Raw genomic sequence first — 25,602 nt, 5'->3', positions numbered from 1 at the left:
TTTATCCACTAAATCTTTTAATATTTGAATAATTTTCTTTTCCAACTTAACTATAGTTAGGTTATCTCCTACAGGACCTATTTTCAAAAACTTCTTCTCATCATTAATTATGTTCAACATTTTAGAATTATAGTCCTCTTTATTGAGAATTACGATTCCTGAACCTTTGTCAGGTTTAGTAATGACAATATGTTCATTACTTTTAATCTTAGTCAGACTACTTCTGATTTCTTTTGAATTAATTACAGAACTATGTTCTGGCTTAAGTTTGCAAAAGTTCTTAATGGGTTCCCCATTAGGACCTACATTGGCAAACATATTTATGGGCTATCTTGAATACAAAGTTCTACCAGAATTCGATTCAAATTGTAAGTACATGAGGTACGTGGATGATTGTTTTGTTATCAGTGATAGTGTAAAAGTTAGTAATTTATTGTTTGAGAGGTTAAACTCTTTGCATAGTGCTATTAAATTTACAAAAGAAAATGAAGAAAATGATCAAATATCATTTTTAGATGTTTTAATCAAAAGAAAGGATAATAATTTCATAACGTCTATTTTCAGAAAACCATTTACTGGTCAATACCTTAACTTTCAATCATATTGCAGTAAAAGAAGAAAAATTGGTTTGATTAAAACCCTATTTCATAGAGCAAATAAAATATGTTCGCCAGAGGTATTTCAGAATGAACTTAAGGTTATAAAAGAATTACTAATAAAGAACGGATACCCTAATCCGTTGATTGATAAGGTATTCAAAACTGAATTGAAAAGACTAAAGTACACAAAACCTTATGGACCAGAGAAATGTCCTGTTCTATTAATTTTGCCCTATGTGGGTGAAAAATCAAAACAAGTTGAAAGAGATATCAAGAATATGACAGAAAAAGTTTACCATGCTTCTAAACCAAGAGTAATTTTAACATCTGCTGCTATCCTAAATCCTAGAGGTAAAGATCTAATATCCTACAAACACAAAAGTTGCGTGGTATACACGTATAAATGCTGTTGCGCAAACAGTTATATAGGACAAACTTCTAGGCATTTAGAAACAAGAATAAAAGAGCACGTACCTAAGTGCGTGAAAGACCATATCAAAAATCAACCGAAGAAAATGAGTATTGCAACCTTAAACGCAACAAAAAGATCATCAATTTCAGAGCACTTAGTAAAAAATCCTAAATGTGGTAATAATTACAGTGAGACAAAGTTCAAAGTTTTAAGAAGTTGCACGAACATTTTTGATTTAATTAAAATAGAAGCTATTTATATTCACTTGGACAAGCCAGAATTATGCAAACAAAGAGAGTTTGATTACTCATTATCCTTGTTTAAATTAGACTAATTTTGTTTTGTTTTAAATTGTTACAGTTAATTATGTTTTCCTTGTTGTTTTTAATTTTTTGTTATAGTTTAGGGTTTTTTTTGCTAATTGATTGATAATTTCTCATATAATTAAAAAGGCTATATAACTTTAAAATTTGTTTTACCTTGTTACAATTGTAATCACACTGAAGAAAATTGTTGAAATATATTTGTGTTGTTGAAAAAGACTTGTCTTATGTATAAAAATATATATTTTATTTTGGTTTTGACAGATTTTTATTTTTTAGAAGTTGTCTTTGCACTTTAAATCAATTCCTATGCACACCAATGTACAAAGCTGCTCATATTTTAAAACGCTAACTTTTTAACTTTTTTTAATACTTAAGCTAGATTAAGTATAGTTTATGCATGATTTTCTTAAATTTTGTTTCTACATGTAATGTATAATCTTGTACAGACACATTTAAAACTAGATATGACATAAATTAAAACAGTTTTTGTTAGGTACACCTTTTTATTTTTAAAGCAATGCTTTTTGGCAAATTTAGTTGATTCTTATGCGTTGCATACTAATATACACAGTTGCTATTTTTTTGGAACTACCCTTTAATACAAACTATATTTAGGGTTAGTAAACTTGTTAAGTTTGTACATTGTTAATCAAAGTATTTCGAATTCAAGCAAATGAACAACTATACATTGCCCCATACTCAGACTATGACTATTTGAAGACTTCTAATCTCAGGCTAATTTAGTAATTTTTTCAGTTTTTGGCTTGAATTACTTTTTGTATGCTAAAATAACAAGATAGTTTTTGGTCACTTAGGCTGGCTTTTTTGCTTCAAAGAGTGGTAAATTAAACTTATGATGTTTTGTTCAATTTACAGTTTTGGTTTAAATTATAATATATGTTAAATCTTAAGTATTGCAGCTGATATCGCTTGAGATATTATTTATATTGATTGTATTCTTTTAAAAATAAACAACCAATGTTGCCAAAAAACTTGAATCAGAAAAAGCTCGAAATTTGAAAATTTAGGCTTTAAATATCTGAAAAACCTTGAATTTGAGAATTTTTGAAAAAACCAGTAATTTTAAAACAATTTTCTAGTGTACATTAATGAAATTTTGATTTGACACAAAATGTCTACCATATAAATATTTTTGTTTATTAAATATACTTAAAGTAGCTTAATAGCATCTTCACAATATTGCTATATTGTTTAATACAGATATTTTACCTTTAATTTAGCTTTATATATAAAACAGAAACAACAAAAAATACTTATAAATACTTTATGTTGGTGCATTTACCTTTGCTTTTTATATTTCTTAACCTGTTGTTGTGATTTGCATTTGAACTAAACCTAGAAATTATTCCAAAATGTCAAAATTAGTAAAAACACATTTATTAAAGTTTCTAAGATGAGCAATATTTGTGTAGCAGTGCTCTCATCTTAACAGAATGAAAAAATTCTTAGTTTGATTTTTGCAGCTTTATAGTCTTCAGATATTTACACATCTACTAGACATGACTTCTTATTGTCATTGAAGAAATAAACAAGAATGTTTTACTACCGCCAACACAAGCTTTTTTAAAAAGTTTAAAGTTCTAAACGGCATCTTCTTTTTTGTAACTAATTTTGTCACTTTATAACTTGACTTAATAGCTTTTTCTGATCAGCCTGTAGTTACTGAAGATATTCATGAGCTTTGTTGGAACTAACTTAGGCGATATCTTTTTTTTTTTGGTTTTTTGCAGTAACTTCTAAGTAACAACGTTTTTAATTCTTATAGCTCTTGTTCAATATTTTTATTACAGACAAACATTTTCTATAATGCTTAACAAAATAACAAGTCTTTTTATGTCATTAGTCGTTATAATATTTTGATACTTTTGATAAAAATATTAATGAAACTTAGCTGTCCTTTAAGCTGACTTACAAAAATTAAAAAAAACAGGCTGGTTTAAAAACTTAAAAACTCAGATTGGGTTAAACCTGTTTAAGACATTTTTTCAAACTCAGGTGTTTTCAAGTTTTTTTTTAAACACTTAAAATAAATCTTTCAATTCTCAGTAGAGTTTTAATGACTGTAGTGTAGTTTATTAATTGTATTTTACAGAATGTCTACTTAAATATTCTGTACTTCTTTATTATTAAGATACTTTAGTTAGGTATTTAAGCTTGATTAACAGCAAGTTTTTTAGCTTTTTCAATTTTTAATAAACTTGAGCTGATATGATTTAACTCAGATATTTTTGCTTTTAAAGTGGCAACCATGTAAAAGACTAAATAATAACTAATAACGTGTTTTATTCGTAGTATTCGAGAATTAGTTATATTAAAGAAGTTGTTTTACCTTTTCTACAATAAAAATAGGTTAAAGTTTTGTTTAGTTAACTAATTACTGAATTTTTAAAGAGAGCAAATTATTTAAGATAAATTATTTTGTAAATTTGATACTTTTAGAAATATTAAAAATGATTTATTGTATAACAAATGTATAAAAGTGACCTACAAATGTTTTTCAAGCTCGGTTTTTATAGAGGGTTAGGTTGTAAGTAAAATTATAAAAATATTAAGTTTTACTTATTAAGCGTTTAAGAAAGTACAAAGTTTATTATGACTTAACTATATTAATCAATGCAAATTTTATTCCAAGAAATATTTATAATTCAAGTAGGCACACTATATGTAGCTAAAAGTAATTTAAAATTATAAAGTGAACAAAAGTAAAACTTTCTCTGGTGTGACTAAAACTAAAACCAAAAGATTATTTAAATATCACTAAAACTAAAAGTGCAGCCCGCGAGAATTTGTAAATTTGAAGTTTGGCCCGCGAGCACCTACAGCCTGACATATCACATAAAAATAGTTTTTATCAAAACTCTCAGCTTTATTTTAATAGCGTGTTTTTGTGATAAAAATTAAGTAGTTGTTAAACGGTTACATGACAGTTTAAATTCATAAAATTCAAGTTCACTAAAAAACAGTTTAAAGAGCTACAACTCAAAAAGTTATAAACAATTGAAAAAAAATTCAGTGTAGGTCTAATATCTCATAATCGAAAGGTTTTTTGTACACCAGGTCCTGGGACCAAACTTTTTGAGCGTATTTTTTGTCATTCAATAAACAACATACGCAGCTATCATTCGTACATTTATTAATAAGATTATGATAGAAAAGTAAAGTATTAAAATATTATTAAAACTAAACTAAAAGTACCCATGATTTTATCCATATACTAACCATACTTAAAAAAATACTTGATTTTTCAAAATAAATTGTCTTAGGCATTAAATAGAACCACGTACACATTTTATAATTTTTCAAATATTAATTTCTTATTGAGTCGCAGGCTTATAAGTTATTGTTGACTTGAACTCTTTGACAACTAAGTCCGAGTTTGAATAGTCTTGTTCAACGTTGTCCATTTTTAATTTGTAAAATGAAATTTAGTTTATTAGATTAGTTTGTTAACAAAAAAACGTTTATTTATTTTGTGAATTTTATTATATTAAAACATTTAAAGAATACTTAAAATAACGCTAAAGAATATCGGTAATAAAACAACTTTATCAAAATAAACTCATTGTAATTTTTAACAAATGTCGATAATATTTTTTTAATTGAAGTAAACTGTTTTTCATGTTTTCTGTAGTTATAGTTTGTTCAAAGATTGTAACAATGTTTTAGAAAACTCGTTAAATTTATAATATTTAGTTTCTTGCAAAAAAAGTTCTACATTGCTTTTGATCTCAGCAAATCATTAAACTTTTTATGTGGCTTTTGCAGTAAGAAATGTTTTATCGAGAACATGTGTTATAATCAATTTTTTGGGATGCTCAAATTATAACAATTCTTTCTGACAATGGCTGGTTGTTTTATCTTTAAATTATTTTTATAAGGCGTGATAGTTTTTTTTTTGGTACTTAGTTTTAAAATTTGGTTTTATTTTAAGGAAATACAAAACATTACTTTGTACTTTGTAAAAACTAAAATTGCAATGTATTTTTACTTTTAATTAAAAGCTGTTACTTTTAATTTTTATAAGTAGTACTTAATCAATATAATTTTAGTTAAAGTATATAAAAAAAAGTTCAACTATACTTTTACACTATTTAACATTTATATTTTTAGTCATTGATAACAAGAACTTTTTGATTTGCTGCTCTTAAAAATGCTAAGAACATCTTTCATTGTACTAAAATAAGCAGACTACAAATAAAGGAGGAAACTAAGTAAAACATTATTAATATTCCTTTAAGTTCGATTAAAGTATACTTTTACGCACTTATGTATAAATTATTCTTCTAAACCATTTATTAATATTGTGAAACACTCATTGGTGACAGTTTATTTACTAGATTGAAGTTTTTGAAGTAAAGATATTGAATATTTAAGTTAAATATTGTACGACTTGTATACTTTTCTTATTGTAAGAACTTTAAACCTATGTTGGTTTAAAATACCTTAAGATGTGTGTTTGTTTGATACTGATCATATTTAAGGTTTTTTTTGCTTAAAGATGCATAATGTAGACTTCTTTTAATTTTTTAATGTTTAGATTTTTTTTTAAAGAATCTTTATCTGTAAGAGAATAATAAAACCATTTAAGTAATTTATCATTCAATTTTTTAACCAAATAAAAAAAGCATGCAACTTCGATAAAAACAGTTATTAAGCAATTTTATTTTAGAAAGAAGTTTTTCAAATTTCATTAAGGTTTATAAAGTCAAAAAAAATCAATATATTTTACAATAAAATAAGCTTTGACAGTTTGCGATTAAATCATATATTAAGTATTATTAGACAACATTTTTTATTAAATAAGTTAAACAAAGACAACTAATAATTTAAAACTACATTAAAGATTTTAATTTAATAAAAACTTTTTATAGCTTTCATTAAAAGTTTGTTTTAAAATAGTTTTCTTCAACTTACTACTATGCTATAAACTAAGGTTACAGTATTTCTATATTATCAGACCAAATCCAGACAGTGACTAATAAAATATTGATAAGTAAGAGTTAAAGCCGCTAACTATGCACAAAATTTTCATCAAAAATATGACTTTTCAGACGTGAAGCACTTTATTTTGTTTAGATTAACCCTGTATGAATAAACTTCTTATTTTTCTCTACAAGAAGTAGATTGATTGTATAAATAAGATATATTTTTTTCGTGTTTATTGAGAGTAAGTTTTAAATTAGCGATTTTGTTTAGTATACTTGTGTGCTAAACCCTGTAAATATTATCTCATGTTACAGTTAGGTAAAATAGTTTTTTTTGTATCAGACCAAATCCAGAAAGTAAGTTATAAAATATTGATAAGTAAGAGTTAAAGCCGCTAACTATGCAGAAAATTTTCGTCAAAAATATGACTTTTCAGACGTAAAGCATTTTGTTTTGTTTAGGATAACCCTGTATGAATAAATTGATTATTTTTCTCTACAAAACATTGACTGATAGTTTGAAATGAGGTATATTGTTTTCGTTTTTAGTGAAAATAAGTTTTATATCTAACAAAGATTTTGATTAAATAGTTTGTTTTTCAAGAATGAACTGTTTTGGAAAACACGTTAAGAAGAATCTTTAAAACTTTGAAACGTTACTTATAAAATACCTGATCATAGTTTTATATCTAAAAGTTTTAACTTTAAAGCTTTGAATGTAGTTTACTGTTTATTTAGTTAATTACTTTAAAGAAATTGAAGCATGTAATAAAAATTATGCTGAATAGAACTGCAAATAAAGCTACATTAAAATTGAAAATTTGTCTAACTGAGAGTTGAAAAAATTATTTAGTTATTTTGCTGTCATTCAAAAACTTTTTTAATTAATTTTTAAACACTTTATAAAATTAAAAGAAATTAATTTATTAACAGTTTTTCTAAAACTGACGTTAAATTTTTAACCTTAACTTAGTGATTACAACTATAAAAATTTTTGCATCAAGTTTGTTATTGAGAAAATGTATTCAGAAGGTGAAATGAGTCAAGTTGGCTGCAAAATTTTCAGCTGATTTATCACCTAGCAACGACTTAAAAGCTTTGTTGACGTCTAATTAAAGCGGTAGTTACTCGCTAAAATCGCTTGTTGATAGAACATTAGCTCTAACTCGACTTGAATCACTGTTAAATGTGTTTTTTTTAATTTATAAGTATTTATGCACTGTGTTTAGAAAGTTCCTTCTAAAACTTTTTTTTTCTTGCTTTTTCAAAGTGACTTACTTTAACTTTTTAGTTTGGTTCTTGTTATAAAAGCGGCGTTGCTTTCTTATGAGACGGATACAAGTTAGGCAAAAACTACAGAAGATGTTTGAAAAAAAAATCAAAATATACTTAATCGTTGTTTTCTAAACAAAAAATTTTCTTATACATTTTTAAAGTGAAGGTAAAACTTTTACACACAATTTAAAGAGCAATTTAATTGTTTTTTAGACGGTTTTAATTTATTTAAAATGTTAGTTTTATTTATTGATAAAAACAGATTTGATCCGTCTTAGTTTCTTAACTTCAAAAAAAAAATTACCAAAATATTGCTTAACTTATCAACTTGAATAAGTTATTGTAAGTATGTAGTAAACACGGCAACAGTAATTTATAATTTATGTTTGCCTGATTTGATTATAAAAATTTTTTATATACTTTTTTTAAAAACCTATAAGTAAATGGATAACATTAAAAACACTTGTTGATAAATAGCTTATTTAAGTGGTAATATTACAGTTATCTAGCTGGAGCTTTTTGTTGTTCATGGGGATTACTTTTATTCTACTTAATACTTTATAGATGTTTTGATTTCAAATACTTTGAACAAAACCAACACAATGAGACAACGAGATAAATCAAACTTAAGTCTAAGTGGATTTTCATAAACACATCAAAGAAGAGAGTCGTTGTAAATTACACTAATCTGTAGAGGTTGTTTTGTTCACAAAGTTTGTGTTTTCTATACGTTTTTTATATAAACAAATACTGAAAGAAAAGCTCTCTTGTTTTAGAAGTTTTTGCAGATAAATTTGTTTTATGTAGGTAGTAAATGTTTATATTTAAAAACGGCAGAGTTCATGTTTTAACAACTTTGTCTTTATTACCGTGTTTTTTAACTTTTAAAAAAACGAGTACTTGTTGTATGGTAAAGTTATTTGTAAAAATACGTTAAGCGAAGTTCGAACTATATAATAAATTTGAAAGAACTATTAGATTGTTTATATTTAATCTTGAATAAAAGTGTTTGATAAACATTAAATGAGAAATAGTTTAATAGTTTTATAAATAGTTTAGGTTGATATAGATTGAAGTAGGGTAGGTTGAAGTAGATCGTTTTTCTTGTAAGTGTTGGTTTCTTTTAATTTTGATTACCTAGGTAGTTTGAGTATTTAAGTTTGTGTTTGAAATTGGAGTTAGTTAGAGCATTGTGGTATCCGGTCATTGATTCTTTAAAAATTTTCTTCAGTATTTGATAGTCTGTTAAGTCTTTTGTCGATTATTTTTGGGAGGTTCTTTTTGAAAATGGACGGATGGTTCGACGAATTGTTAATATGAATCAAATTAGCGTTTTCTTTTTGGTATGGTTTAAATGTATTTTTAGCAGTATCTAGGGGTGTATCTAGGAAATTAAATTTAGTCGCCCCCACATAAATCCTTGTTTTAAAATTGAGTTCATTAAAAGTTTTTATTGTGTTGTTTTTTAGTCGCGCCTTTTTAGAAGAAGTTTTATTTGAAACTGAAACTTGTTTTATTTACTGTTGAAACTCGAGAAAATAAAGTTTTAATGGTGCTTTTAAGAAACAAAAATATATAAACTTTAGTTGCTACTGTTCTACTTTAATAAAATTAACTGTTCTGCTCAAAAAATTGAATAGTTTTATATAAGTATAAGTTAACAGCTAAATTTGTTGATATTGAAAACTATATATAACTTTAGTTGATAGTTTTATTTTAATTTAAAAAATAAAGCCTGTTTTATTTGTACTCTAAAAGTGCATAAATTCTTTAGCAAACTGTGTGAAACAGAAAAAAGTCAAATTAAGAATTATTGAGTCAAAATACTCAAAACATATTTGTACTTGAAACGCTTTTCGCGTTAAGTATTTATTATAGAAAAGTGTCCTGTAATTTTTTTCGAATCTTCGGACACAAGTTCTGAAACAAAATTTAGTTCTCTGTTTTTGTTGTTTGAGAAAGAAAATACTTATAAACTTTAGAAAAAGTTATCTTAACATAAAATAAACTTTAGGATTTGACTGTATAAAGAAACGCAAGTTTTAAATGATTTTTCATATAAATAAGTTCAAGAGAATACAACATTTAACTTAGTAAAGTATACTTAATACTTTAAAAGCATAAAATTAATGTTATTACTAATTTTAAAATGTATCAAAAAGTACATAAACATTTTTAATGGTCTGTCACATATATATAAACAAACATTAAGTGTATCTTTTAATTGTAATGAAATATTTTAAAAAACATATTTGATTGATTAAAAGCCAAAAAAAAAGTGCTGAATAATTTATGCTTTACATTGAGTGTGCAAAATAAATTTGGCTTACAAAGAAAAATATTTTAGCAAACATTTTTATCTAAACATATAATCAGAAATTGTTAAAGAAGTATAATTATAAATGCTATATGTTCGTGAATATCACAGCGAATCATCAAGCTGCTTGCTTTTTGTAGTAAACAAATCGATTCGTGTCATCTGGCTACACGGTTTTATTATGACGTCACTTTACATGTGAACTTGTTTACTGTGTTAAATTTTGTGCCGAATCTCAATTTGTGTTTACAGTTTTTATTATTTGATAAACAATCTCAACTTAAAACATTACACGTTTGCTCGTGTTTTGTTTAGAATGGTTTTTGTTATCGTTAAAGTAATTACTTTATTTTAGAAGGTCGTTAGAATAATTAAAATTTTGTGTAAGTATTCGCCTAGCACTTTATAATATTTTGTTAACTACAAAGCTAAGTTAATTTCACAAAGCTTTTATTTGTGTGAGTTTAAGTGATTTTACAAAATTATAATTAAATACTTTAGATACATGCAAGCTTTCATAAAAGAATAGCTTTCAAGTGATAAAAATCTTAAAAAACTAACTTTTCGGTTTACATCACTTGTGCAAACAAAAAGTTGTTTCTAATACAATGTAAGCTTTAAGCTTTGCTTTGTTAAAAATATTCTCCATTTATCACCCTATTCAACTATTTACCTTATATAATTGTTTTCTACTTAATGAAATTTTTTTTTATATAACACAACTTTTTTAGGTTATTAGAATACTCTTATTTCACTGTAAAAAACTTTAAAGAATTTTATCATAAAAACTTATTTAGTTTTGTTAACTGTTTTAAACACTGTAGAACATTCGGTTCAAGTGGTGACGGTTCGCTTGACTTCAGTGAGTTCATGTTCGCCCTGTCAATTACGTCACGTGGTACATTTGAAAGGAGGTTGAGGTGGGCCTACTCAACAAAAACAGAGCGTTTTATATTTTTTTAAATAATGTTGTTTTGCTCATATAAACGGTAAAAAGGTATTTACAAGAATCTTAAACAAAAAAGTGCGATTTTAATGGTCAAAGTTAGTTTTGTATATTTGTATTTTGAACTTCATGAAAAAAATAATAGTTGATTGTGAGTTTCTTCATTTAAAAACTGAATGTTAACTTTATTGTTGTTGATTTAAGTAAAATAAAAATAAAGTCATAAAAATAGATACAGTTTTTATGGTTATGATTGCATTTCGTATTCTGGATTCAAAATACTACTAGATTTTATGTATTAGTTTTTAGCATAATAGTAATGTTCTAATCCAAATCGTAAGATAGCAATATATATTAGTATGTTCTTAATAACTTATACATCAATTAAATTTAAAATTTTGACTTTATTTAGAGTTCTGTCTATAGATTTTCAAATTAGTTGCTACCTTAATTTGACCTCTACGCTTATAAAAAAAAACAAACTTTACCAACTAGTTTATAAAATATCCGTGTCTATTCCAATCAAAACTAACGTTTTTCCGTAAATAATAAATTACACTTGTCTGTACTAGTTTGAAAATTCAAATATATTAGCTTGAGAAAACTACTTTTTAAACTTGAAAAAATCCAAACATTGGCTTCTGAACAAAAATACGTTAATTTTTTTAAATTTAAAAACAGTGTAATAAAGAACTAAGGTTCAAATGGAAGCATTCTGAACATCTTAGCAAAAAAGCTAATCTAATCTAACAAATGCTTCCCTTTTTCAAAAGGTTAATCAGTTTGAGCCTAACGCTTTGATTCAGAGTTGAAAAAGTTTAATATAAACCCGCACTCGAAAGCATGCAAATTTAGTTATTTAAACTTGATTCAATAAGTTTATTTCGCCTTCTATAGGAGCACTGTATAAAAGTTACAATCGATTCAGGACTATAGCTAGCTAAATATTAAATTATATAATATTACTGGTATTTTGTTTTCTACATAATACTCTTTAACATATATCGATATACATTGTCACTAAATTTGCCCGGTCTAAGTATCCTGTTTTAATAAGTGTCAAGGATTTGATTAAGACAATTTTAACTTTACAAAATTTGTTGATATTTGTTTATAAAACACAAAGGAGCGAGGCTTGGCATTGCAGTTCTAAAAATAAACGCTGAATCGAAGTATTTACGTAACTCTTCGATTTTCCAAAAGATGTAAATCGATTAAAGCAATTAAATCAATAAAAAAATGTTTGCACTTAAATATCTAGTTCGTTTTTTATATTTAAATAGTAACTTGTAATAACTATTAAGCATCAACCTGACAATTTTTTTGTTTGAAAATTCTAAGGATATTGTATTCGTAAAAATTAATTTGTTTTCGACTTTATAAACTAAATAAACTATTAAGCATAGAAATGTTACAAATTTATTTATTGTTGGTAAAACAACTACATTTTTTTATGTAAGACAGCAATCATTTTTATAAAAAAAAAATAATATAAATTCAAAATATATTGTACAGCTAGTTGAAAGAAAATTTTCGGGTCAATTAAAGTTAAAAAACTATGTTTTGAAAGGACCACGAACTTGTCGAAGGTTATTAATAATAAAAGTCAAATTTTTTCGTAATTTGTTGCAGTATTTTGTTTAAAATAAGTCTGATACAAAACTTTCATGTTAAACTTTAGTTAAACTTTATCCGAAAACCAGTTTAAAGTATCAATTAATAAAAGTGTTTGTATTATTAAGGTATTTTCTATTGAAATTAATATGGCTATAATAAATATATTGAAAGGTGTTTAGTATAATAAACAAGAACCTTATATACATGCAAACTCAAATTAAGTCTTCAAGCAACTTTTTTACTTCCTTGACATTATTGATTAAAATTACTTTTGGTGACGGAAATTGAAAAAACAACATATGATTTACAACGCAGTTTAAATTTAAATGTATTATTTTTAAATAATGTTTATTAAAGCGTGCTTTTTGAATACATGCTAAAAAAGTAAACTCTGTTAAACTTAGATAAAAATTAGTAATTAAAAATTCTTTTTGAAGAACTTATTTCTCAAAAAAACTGATCTGTATACAAATAAAATTATTACAATGGTTTTTACTAATTAATACTCGATAAATGTTTTATGTTTGTATCATATGTTATAATTTTTTTAACACGGTAGTACTTAGAAATTAATCTATATAGTTAATAAATAAAGTTAAAAATTAAAAAGAAATACAATATATATTTTTTTACAACTTTTATAATAAATAATTTTATTTGTATTTAAAAAAATAATCAATGCAAAATTAAGCAAGCCGGAAAATGTAGCCTCTTTTTGTAATTAAGTTATTTTCTCTCTTTTTTTGTTCGCTAACCTGCCATTCTGAATATTTTAAGTAGCTTTATGATTCAATATTTTTCTGCTTTAATGAAATGTAGTTTTTTAATGTTTCTTTAAGATATAGTTGATATAATGTCTTGTTGTAACTTAAAATTGATAAAAAACACCTATAAAGGTTTTACGTAGACTTGTTTTACTCAATACAGTTATTTTTAGGAATTTTCAAGAACTGTAAAACTAAGCTTTATATTGATACAAAATTATTTTCCACTATGAAAATAGTTTTTAAAGTGTAAATACAAACTGTTATTGCAAAATTAATCATTAAGAGTAAAGAAATAGTAAGTAAAGAGTGAGAGTGTTTGTATATTAAGAAAATTACGGTATTTAGTTATATTAAACTAACAACTAAATTTTATTTTCTTTTAAAAGAGCGTTTAAAAAGGTTAATTTTCTGTTTTAAAGTTTATAAATTAGTCTCTTTGTTTTGTACTTAATATAACAAAAAAAATCACTTAAATACTTTTCTACCATATTTCTTCAAAAATCATAAAGTGTAAAACAGTAGATAAGAAAAATAATGATAACGTTTGAGTTTAGTTTTGTTCATGTATTGGGAAAAGGAACTAATATTAAAAAGGTAGCATATTTAATTTTAAAACTAAGAATTTTTTCTTTAAAATTTTCATGCAAGCACTTTACCTTTTACTGATAGTTTTTTACAAACTTTTCATTTTTATAACTCAGTAATATATATTTAGTTTAAGTATAAAATACTTAATGAAAAAATGTTTGTTTGAAAACCATGACTGTTAAGCTGCTTTGCCACTAACTTATCAGACTAGGGGTTGGCAGCCTTGTATGAGTCGCGGACCAATTTTTCTAAAAGTATTTGGTCGCGTGACGCACTTTATTAAAAAATTCTTCATTTGGCAGTAGTTATATAAAATATTTCAAAAAATTACTAAGTAAAATACTATTTTGAACTACATATTTTTAAAAGTACGCAATATTTAAGCACTGAGAACTACTGATTGTTTAATCAAGAGCTTAACTGTAAACTATTACTACAAAAACTTTCTTATTGTTTTTAAAGAGCATGTTTTCAGCTTAAAAGTACACCATTATACTTGCGTGCCGCAGTTTTCAGACCCCTTATAGTGATAGAGAAAGGCATAGACTTAACTTAAAGTTTAGTTGTTATGTAAACCTTAAACCCGAATTTTTTTAAACTGTTTTATTCCTAAAAACATTACTAAATCTTATTGATATTTTACAAGATCGGAATTGTTTTATTTTTACTGAAACCTAGCAATAGACAGAAAAGATAGTTTGAACTTTTGTAATTATTTTTTTTTATTCTTAAAAAACTAATTGAAATGATTGAAATAATCATACATCTTTAAATACTGAAACACTCATCTAAATAAAAACCTTACATAAAGAAGAGTAGCATTAAATAATAGATTGAAAACTTCTCAGAAAATATTAACTCGGGAAAATTAAAAGCTAAAAAAAACACTTTGTTTTTAATTTTTCAACCAAAAACTAAATATAGAAGAAAATATTATAATTTATCGGGACGGGGAAAATGTCACCTAACCTGATTACTGTAATAATTAATAACTAGGATTCAAGTTAAAATAATTATAGTTAATTCTAACAAATATATAAAACTAAGATCCCATGCTTCTTGTTTAAACTTATTAAATTGACTTTTTTTAGTAAAATGTCCCTTTGTTCAGTTTTGAAGTTCTTTAAATGCCTTTTAAGTTATTAGGTATTTAAGTCCATGTATAACTACCCTAGAAGGATAGTAAGTGTTTGCAACTTTTGTTACTTCATGTTAGTGAGATATATTTTATAATATAAGATGCTGTTCAAATATTGTGTAATGTGTATATACTTTTAAATAACACTTTAAGTTTAAAGTAATTACCGAAAACATTTTTTGACTTCGTATATAAAATCATTTAGCTCATATTAATTTTCTTTTATGTTTAGATATCTCTTTTTTATTTTAGAGTTTCTACATATTTATCATAAGTTTTATTATGACTACAGATAATTTCTCTTTTAACGTTGAACGAAATTAAGTTACGAAATATATCCATTCATTACATGTTTAGTAATAATTTTCTATTTGAGATGATCCAATTATTATTTTAAAAACAACAAAAACTTGTTGTACTCCTGATAAAACCAACACTTTACATGATTTTAGTTTAAATATAATTATTTAAGTGCCATTTGTAAAAGTAAACTAGTTTTGTTCTAAACTAAACAAAAGAAATCACTAATTTATTGCTCTAATAAAACGTTTCATTATAAATTGGTTTAAGGATACTACCTTTAAATTATTCTGTTAGCAAAATTGTTCTAATATGCTTTGACTAAACTGTATACACTATAATACTTTTCAAAAAAACATGTACAAAAGCTTATTTTTCATATCTAATAAGGCCAGACAGTAACAGATAAGACGTTGATAAATTATAATTAATGTAGTACCATCTATACAGAAAATTTCCGTCAAAAATATGACTTTTAAGAGACAAAACTTTTTATTTTGTTGAGATTAACCCCGTCTAAATAAACTTTTTATCTATTTCAAAAAAGAAATAAGTAGATTTGTTTTTTAAAAGGTTAGTATTTTTGTTGTGAATAAAAAATAAGTTTCGACCTTATGTGAGAGCCTTAAAAAAAAGGTATTTATGATTAGTCAAAAACATCTTTAACCACGTATTTAAATAAATCATAACTTTTATAAAGAGTTTATGCGCTCTATAACAGTGTAAAAAAAATCGAACTCTATATTAACCTTATTTTGGTTTTAAACTTACAGTAACCTTATTGAGTTTATAACCTGTGATTTAAAGTTAAGAGATAGAATGCATTTTTTGCATTCAAGTTTATCATTGAGAAAATGTATTTAAAAGGGGAAATGAGTCATGCTGGCTGCAAAAGTTTAAGCTGATTTATCACCTAGCAACGACTTAAAAGCTTTGTTGACGTCTAATTAAAGCGGTAATTACTCGCTAAAATCGCTTGTTGATAGAACATTAGCTCTAACTCGACCTAATCACTGTGAAAGTGTGTTTTTTAATTCATAAGTATTTATGCACTGCGTATAGGAAGTTCCTTCTAAAACTTTTTTTTTCCTGTTTTCCTGCTTTTTCCTGTTTTTTTTACCTGCTTTAAATTTTTTGTGTTGCTCTTGTTTTAAAAGCGACAGTTGCTTATTAATGAGACGCATACAAGGTAAGCGGAAGCTACAGAAAATAACAGAAAGCTTTTTTAAAAATTCAAAAATCATAAACTACTTAATCCTTTTGCATGCTTCTTTACATTTTTTAAAAGTAAAAGCGGAGTTTTGACACGCTGTGTGAAGTTTTACCTAATCTTTTTTTATACGTTTTAGTTTGTTTGAAATTTATTGATTAAAAGTAGTTTTGATTTGTTTCAGTTTTCCTATGAAAAAATACACAAAAATTGCTTAACTTATCAACTTTAAAACGTTGATGTAAACATGTAGTAAAAAAACATCAGTATCTGATACTTTATGTCTATTTGATTTGGTTAAAATAGTTTTTCAAATGCTATGTACCAAACAAAATATGTAACTAAATAAATAAATGTAAAAATACAACAAAAACAAACTAAGTTTAGAACAAGCACAGTTTGTACTAAAACTTTAAAAGCAAACAAGTCTTGATAAAAATCCTTAAAAATTAAGTATTTTTTTTTTAAATCCACAATAAGTTTTAGTATAAAATCTAAACAAATATTTTATCTCTAATAGTTCAGTTAAACCAATTATTTATTTAACAGCTAATGATTTTTCCCGCTTCGAAAGATTGTGGTCGATAAAAAACCGATAAACACCAATTTGATAAAAAAATTAGTTAAGAAAGAAACATTACATTTGAAATTGTGGTTTAAATACAATGATGAAAATTAACAAGTCTTTTGTATACAAATAAAGTTTAAGTTTACAGGGGTAGTTTTTATGCACAGCTTAAATTTGCAAACTTAAAAATCGTTGTTTATTAAACGTAATTATAAAGTTTAGTATGAAAATTTAATACTGTACTGTACTACCACAGTTTAGATTTTAAAATATAATTTCAAACTGAAGATATATTTTGTGATATTATGTATGAAGTTGGTATAACAAACAAACATTTTTTTACTAAACTTGCGTATACTAGAGTCTGTAAAATTTCAAATAAAAATTAACTAAGTTCGACATAGTTTTTATAAATTTTTTCTCTTAAGTTTTATCATAAACAATCATTTGTAAAGTAATCAACCTTATAAATTATTTTTCCAAAATTTATTATTAATCGATCAATTTTTCAAAAAATATTTATTGAAAATACTTTTTTTAGAACTAGTTGTGTTAACTTGCAATAAATGATAATAGTGTTTCACATTAAGCATATAAATAAAATGATAACACAAATAGTTTATGTTTTAAAGTATTGTATAACTTTTTTAGTAAAAGTGATAAAAAAATGTATATTTTTAACGTTAAGTTTTGATAAACAACTTATAGTTAATGAACATTTGAGTATTAATAGTTTTTTTAAAGATTAGTTATTACGTTTTTTAATTGAAGTTTTTTTTTAATCATGGAGAATCTTTTAATTCTACATTAGATCTTTTGTATTATGATTTTCGTAACAAAGTTAGAGAATAGGTATAAGTAAAAAGAAATCTAGAAGGAACTTACCTAAACCATTAGAGTTAAGAGTCATTGCAAACTATAATATAATGTAGAGATTGCTTTGTTTACAGTTTTCTATATAAACAAATACTAAAAAAAATATGTTTTGTTATAGTAAATTTTGCAAATAAATTCTTTTTACGTAGCAAGTAAGTAAACGTTTGAATTCAAAAACGACAAAATTTCTTAAACGGTTTTATCATACTTTTGAAATTGTTTTTTTTTATTAAAAAACCAAAAGCTTGACTAATTTTTTGTAATTAAAAATTGAAAATTTTATTAAAAATGTGTCTAAACTATAGAAATATAAAAGTCCAAGTTAAGTAATAAGGATTCAAAGTACTCAAATAACTATGTATAAATAGAAGTGATTTTATCATTAAGTATTTTATATTTAAAAGTGTAATGTACATTTCATGACATTTCTGAACACAAACGCTAGACTCAAATATAATACTTTTTGTTTGTTTGACAAGGAAAACACTTTTAAACTTTAGAAACAGTTCTCCTTTTTTATAAAATAATCACTATACATTGACTAACTTTTAGGTAAAAAAAAAGCTTTTAATTGTTTTTTGTTTAACAAAATTTTTATGCTACAATATTTACAAAAATGAAAAATACTTAACACTTTAAAAAGACAAAAATTAATATCATTTCAAATATGCAAAGACAATAAAGATTAAAAAAAAAATTTTAACTGTTTTTAACATATACATAAACATACATTTTTTAAAGTGAAATAAAATATTCTAAAATGCGTACTTAGATGAAAAAGCCAAAAAAAATAATGAAAGTGTTAAATAATTTATGCTGTATAATAAAAGCATGAACATTGAATTTCTTTTATATTATAAAAAGTTAAATATTTTTAAAAATTCATATATACAAACAAAAAAGTACCAAAATATATAACTATAAATGCAATATATTCTTCAATTTCATAGCGAATCAAAATTCTGCTTGCTTTTTGTAGTAAACAGATCGATTCGTGTCATCTGACTGCACGGTTTTATTATGACGTCACTGTACATGTGAACTGTTTACTGTATCGTGTTTTTGTGCCGAATCTCAATTTGTATTTGCGTTTTATCTTTTTTGATAAAGAATCTCACCTTTAAAACATTATACGGTTGCTTGTGTTTTGTTTAAAATATTTTTGTTATGGTTCTCAAAATAATGAGTGTGTTTTAGAGGGTCAGGTGTCAAATTTGCACGAGCGGACGAAACTGCACGACGGGACCAAATTGCACTTAGATAATTTTGCACGAGCAGACAATTTTTAACGCAGCCACTTTTAATTTTTTTTTAATAATTTTATTTATATCTGTGCAAAAATGTCTTCGTACAATTTTGTCCCTTCGTGCAGTTTTGACCCGTTCCCATTTTAGAAGTCTGATAAAACAGTATTAATTTATATATTTTTAGTAGCTACAAAATACTAGTTAATTTAACAAAATTATGTGTGTAAAGTTGAGTCATATTTTTCAAATATAAGTAAATACTTTAAATACTCACATCTTTCATAAAATAAATTTGTTTAAGTAATTAAGTTAAACAGTTGTAAAATTCTTAATATATTTAGTCTTTCATGTTATATTATAGTACTTCTTTAAATTAAAAGTATAGTTTATGATAAAAATAGTATTAAAAATTAAAAAAAATCTTTCTTCATTAGATTATTACAACACACAAAATTAAAAAAAAACCCTAACAAGTTAATGTCTATAGTAAAAATATTTTAGGTTTTTAATCTTTATCAGAAGTCAAATTATAAAAATAACTTAACACATTTATAAAAATCATTATTAGAACATATTTTCTACTAAAAACCAATAGCTACTATATAAATGAAAAGTTTAAATTATGCATAAAACTGGTGAAAAAAACGGTTAAGTTTAGATTGTTAAATAGTAGCATTTTAAAATACATGCAAACCGTGTTGGTATTCTTTATTATTTGTTGCTAAATAATTTCATTTTTATTAATATTTATAATCATTATATTTAAGTGTAAGCTTAAATAAACTTATTTACAAAGAAGTGAATTCGGTCGTATGGTCAATTTTATATGCATTTCAAAGTTTGTATAAATATGAATAATTATTAAATTTAAGATTTATTTTGAATTTGAGTTTCGTTTTTCAACTAATCTTATAAGCAGTATAACAACGGTAATTAACATTTTATGTTCTAAATTATTATACAAAAAATTTCATTTGATTACAGCTTACTTTAGAAATATTTTTTTTTTTTTAATATATAAGTATTTTTAAAGAATATATAAATATTTTATAGTTTTAATACCGTGGTAAGTATTACCGTGGTTATATTTTATCAAAACAGTATACGAAAAAATATTCCATTACATTGGAAAGTTTATTTGCTATATAGTAGTAATTTAAATAATCAAATTCCTAACAAATTTATAGCTTAAAAACGTTCTTTTATGTCTCAAGATAAATTTTGTAAATGTTGTAATTTATCAAGTTTTTTCAAATTTTATTAACTGGAAAATAAACAAGACAATTAGTTTTTAGTGTATTCTTATTTTTTAATGTCAGTTATTAAACTTTTGCCTTCTTTTGGAGTGCGATATAAAAATTCCAATCGATTGACGACTTTAGCTAGCTAAATATTATTTTTTTGATCCTATTAGTATATTGTTTTACTTATAATACTCTTAAACATATATTTATATAAAGGTATATATTATATATTTTATAAAAAGTATTGGTCGATAGTGCTCGACAAATTAAATTGAAACTAAATAGTTATCTAGTTATATAAAAACAATAGTTTAGAACCTGTTTCGTTCATGAAATATAAAACTTCATGTACTCCTGAGTAAGCTACAGTTTATTACAATAGTGACCAAAAATTTAGATTTCGAATTTTTTTATAATAATTATGACGTAGTAATGATACACAATTTATTGTACAGTTAGCTGAATTTGAAAAGTACGCAGTAGATGTTATTTTTTGCATTTTGGAGAGTTTGGAAAAGGTTATTTTAGATTTTTAGAAAGATGTATTAAACTGTTAGAAAATTATTTTAAACTGTTAGAAAAATGTTTTAAATGTTAATTATTTTGCGGCTTGTATTTTATTTCGTTTTAATATTTAGTTAGTTTTAATTTTGCTAAAAAAGTATTTTTGGTAATGAATGCATATGTTTTGTCTTTCGCTTTTCTTGTTTAGTGTTATGTTCTTATCTGATTTATAAATTTCTATTTTTTCTAAGTTACAAAGTTTGCAGCCGAATTTAGTATTAAGTTTTGATTTTGTTCTGTTTAATATTTCCCATTTAATTTTGTAGTCTGTATTTTTATCTTTAAACTACATATGTAGTTCGCTAGTTCTGTTGTATGTCTTTTGTTAATATTGTTGAATGATGATTTATGGTTTCTGTATCTTTGTTTGAAAGTATTTCCTTTGGATCCTAAACATTGTTTTGTTGTTTTATTTGATGTTATTGTTGCTTTATATATTATATTTGACACTAGGCATTGGCTGTTTAAAGGGCAAGGTTCTTTACGGTAATAAAATACCAAAAAGCATTAAATTCAGCCAAGTATAATAAAACCTTAAAATACGATACAACCATTTTACTAAAAAGAAATAAAAGACAAAAAAAAGAGACATTTGTTCAACCTACCATTTAGTCTAAATGTAAGTTCTAAAATAGGTAAACAACTCTTAAATATGATTACCACATCATATGACGAAAACCATCCGTACAATAAAATATTCAACCGTAACACAATTAAAATATCATACAGTTGTACAAGTAAATTCACAACCAAAATAATAGCACCTAACAATAAAATATTAAAAAAAAACAATATAGACGATAAAAGCACCATAAAAGATAAACTTTGCAATTGCCGTAAATAACCTTGCCCTTTAAATATTAACAACTACAGTGTAATTTTAAAATTCAGCTAACTGTACAATAAACTGTATCATTACTACGTCATGATTATTATAAAACAAATCAAAATTTAAAATTCTGTTTACTTTTGTAAAAAACTGTAGCTTACTCAGGAGTACATGAAGTTTTATATTTCACGTACGAAACAGCTGTTTAAACTATTGGTTTTATATAAGTAGATAAATGAATCAATATATACATATACAAAATAATCACTAAATTTAACCGGCTAAAAGATCCTGTTTTATGACGTATCAAAGATGTGATTAAGACAATTTAAACTTTACAAAATTTTAGATATTTGTTTGTAGAACACAAAAGAGCAAGGCTTTGCATTGCAGTTCTAAAAATAAACGCTGAATCGAAGTTTTACGTAACTCTTCGATTTTCCAAAAGATGTAAATCGATTAAAGCAATTAAATCAATAAAAATTTTCGCACTTAAAAGCTTAATTTGTTTTTAATATTTCATTTGTACCTTGTAATCACTGTTAAAGTTATAAAGCATCAACCAGACAAAAATTGTTATTTAAAAATTTTAATTTATATGAAACTATTTTTATTGTTGACTTTTAAAATTAAAAAACCTGAAAATTGAATAAAGTTTCAAGCATATATAACCACTTACTAAAACAAAGAATTTAATTTCTTTTTGATGAAAGAATAACAAATTTTTAACATAAAACATCAATATTAAAAAAAAAAGTTATAACTTTGTAAAAGTTTCAAAATATTTTGAACAAAAGTTGAGAGCTTACTTTCGGGTCAAATAATGTTAACAAATAATATTTTGGCTGGATCGCATTATAAACAGTTTAAACTTTATCGAAGGTTACTGCTAGTAAAAGCTAAACTTGTTTGTAATGTGTTGCAATTTTTTTTCCACAAAAATTTGATGGTATACTTTTAATAAAATTTATCTAAATACTGATCTTAAATTATGAATTGATGAAGCATTTAAGTTGTTATTTTTTTTATTGAAATAAATATAATTTTAAACAATGTAATTGATTAATTATTTATAAAAATAGAACTTTGGATTTCATAAAACTCAATTTTTTTTTTTTTTTTCAAGTATAATTTCCTTGATACTATCAAGAATTGTACTTTTTGATATAAATTAAAAAAAAACAACCCATGACTTATAACGCATTTTAAATTAAAAAAAAATTAATTTCAAATAAATTTTATTTAGATTGTGAGTTTTGAACACATGCTTAAAAGATAAACTCATTTAAGTTCACAGGAAAATTAATAACAATAAACTTTATGTTGTTTACTTATTTTTATAAAAGCTAAATTGAATAAAAGTAAAATTTATAGAAAAAATTTTACTAATTAGTAATCGATTACTATTTTATAGTCGTAGCATACGGTATAATTTAATTAACATAGTAGTAACTACATACTAATCTATATAGTTGAAATGTATCGTTTAAAATAAAAAAGAAAACAAAAGATTTTCTTTTTAACAAACTTAATTCAACTTATTTTTGCAAAAGAAAAAATCAATATAAAATTAAGTATGCTAGAAAACACGATACCTTTTTCTAATTAAATTATTTTCACTATGCTTTTGTTTGTAAACCTCCGATTTTGGAGCAATATTCCGAAAAATTAGAGCAGTTTTATGATTAAGTCTTTTTGTGCTTATATGGACAAAATTTAGTAGATTTTTTTATTAATTCCTAAATAAAAAACTTTTTTTAACTTATAGTTGATATAAAAACCTAAACGTTTTACGTATACTTATTTTTCTTTAAATATTATTTACTCTAAGCCTTGTATAAGTCGCATACAAAAGTAGTTGCTTGAGGGCCGTACTCCATAGAAAAAAGATTACGCGGGCCGTCGTAATTTAAAATAGTTATTGTTTTGAATCAAAACTTTGATAAAATAAGCAGTGATTAAGCACTAACAATTACTGATTATGTCAAAAACTTAGCTGTAAATTTTAACTATGAAAAGAACTAGTTTTTATTGTTTTTAGAGGTATGTTTCCAACTTGAAATTCAGTTCATCATTCGGCCGGCGGGCCACAGTTTGCCCAGCTTTGGCTTAGATTTAATTCATATTTAATTTTATATGTAAAACCTAAAGGCGAATATTTTAAAATTATCTTTTTCAAAAATAAAGTGAAAACTAACTACCTGTTTTTTGTATTAAACAAAAACCACACTGTTGCTATAAAGAATTGAATAAAATCTAAATACGCTTTTTAGGATATAACTTATGTTTTTCATAACTATTTTTTTTAAGTAGTATCTGAATAAAATAAATTTGAAATTAATTATGTATTTGCACATATATATTTTAGCAATTATATCAAGCTTTTAATCGAAATTTGTGTCAAAAATAAACTTTTGTTTGGGATTCAGGTGATACAGCAGAAGTACACCAATTTAGCATAAAACATTTGTAAAAAAAAACTCTTATACAAAGTTGGAATAATTTATCCTAAAGATTAAAAAGATTTTACAATGTTTTTTTGTAAATTGTTATAAAAACTATGTAAAATTTATCACTGTCAATGTAGATATAAATACTTTTACACACTTCAAAACTTACTTTATTTGCTAGCTTGAAAGTGCAGTTATATTTAACTATTGTGCAATTTAGTTAGTTTTAAGTAACACATTATAATATTTCGGTGGAAAACATGTAGTAACCATTTTAGTTATAAAGCCAATAGTTCTCTTAAAAATTCATGCTGTCAACATTTTCTACAACTTCAGTTTTATTGGAGTTTTAATTTTAAAGTTTTTAAAGTATAAAACCAATTTTTTAGATAAAAAATAATGGTTGACTTTATGTATTAATTTAATCAAACCATCCACATTAAAGGCAATAAATTAAGTTGTACCACAAGATGGTACAATTTCAAACCATTGTAGTTAAGTCAGAAATTTTATATTAGGAACAAAGCAAACATTGCAGGCAATATACAAGATGGTGGGCCAGGATGAGATCCACAAATCGATGGGAGCGGATCTGACTCCGCACGAGAGAGTGGAGGACATATTCACGCGGATGGACAAGGACAAGAATTGCAAGATTACTTTTGACGAGTTCAGACAGGCGGTCAACAGGGACCCTTCGTTGTTGATGCTCATACGTCAACCGTCCACTACTTCGTAATGCTTGTGATGACGTCATAATACACATGTGGGAGAATTTTATTTTAATTACAAGAAAATCAGTGTTATAAACTGTTGGATATAACTTAATTTGTTGTTTTTAAAACGGTTTTAGCAAGTAACAAAATAAAAGCTAAATATCAGACTAATTGTTGACTAAAACTGGTAATTGTTTTTACAGCTAAAGATCAATGTAGAAAAATTTCTACATGCTGTATAGTATCAATTATATTCCGTTGTTTATCTCATTGGCTCGTAGTTATAATGATTATTTAACTAATTGTATAACTGCAAACCAATTTAATAACCATTTGATCACATTTTTTCCGTATTTTCTTGTGCTATCTTTATTATTTTCACTAGCTTATTTTTAATAAACTAACTAATAAATAAACATAATAGAGGTGCATGTAGTAGTTTGAAAGTTGTACTTAAAAATAAAATAAATAGTTATTGTTGTAAAATAAGTTTTATAAAACTGTATTAGTTTTATTATTTTTTTTAATAGGTAATATGCGAGGTATTGATAATTTTTGTGTCGTTAATACTTTTTTTTTTTAATTTTACTCAGTGTTATTTATGTACAGTTATACTTTAATACGTTACTAGAAGCTTAAAAATTACTTAGGGTTTGCGGGACGAACT

At 24.6% G+C, this 25,602-nt stretch overlaps 1 pseudogene; it reads left to right on the top strand.

Moving 5' to 3' along the window:
- Positions 1 to 283: 283 nt before the first annotated feature.
- On the top strand, positions 284 to 24,958 carry LOC145836100 (visinin-like protein 1 pseudogene; annotated as a pseudogene).
- Positions 24,959 to 25,602: the final 644 nt, after the last annotated feature.

This window comes from Thalia democratica, chromosome 1, assembly GCF_965202585.1.
Source record: "Thalia democratica chromosome 1, ktThaDemo2.hap1.1, whole genome shotgun sequence".
In the NCBI taxonomy this organism is placed as follows: Eukaryota; Metazoa; Chordata; class Thaliacea; order Salpida; family Salpidae; genus Thalia; species Thalia democratica.
Note: the sequence above shows the minus strand (reverse complement) of the source record. Positions and strands in the feature narration are given on the sequence as shown.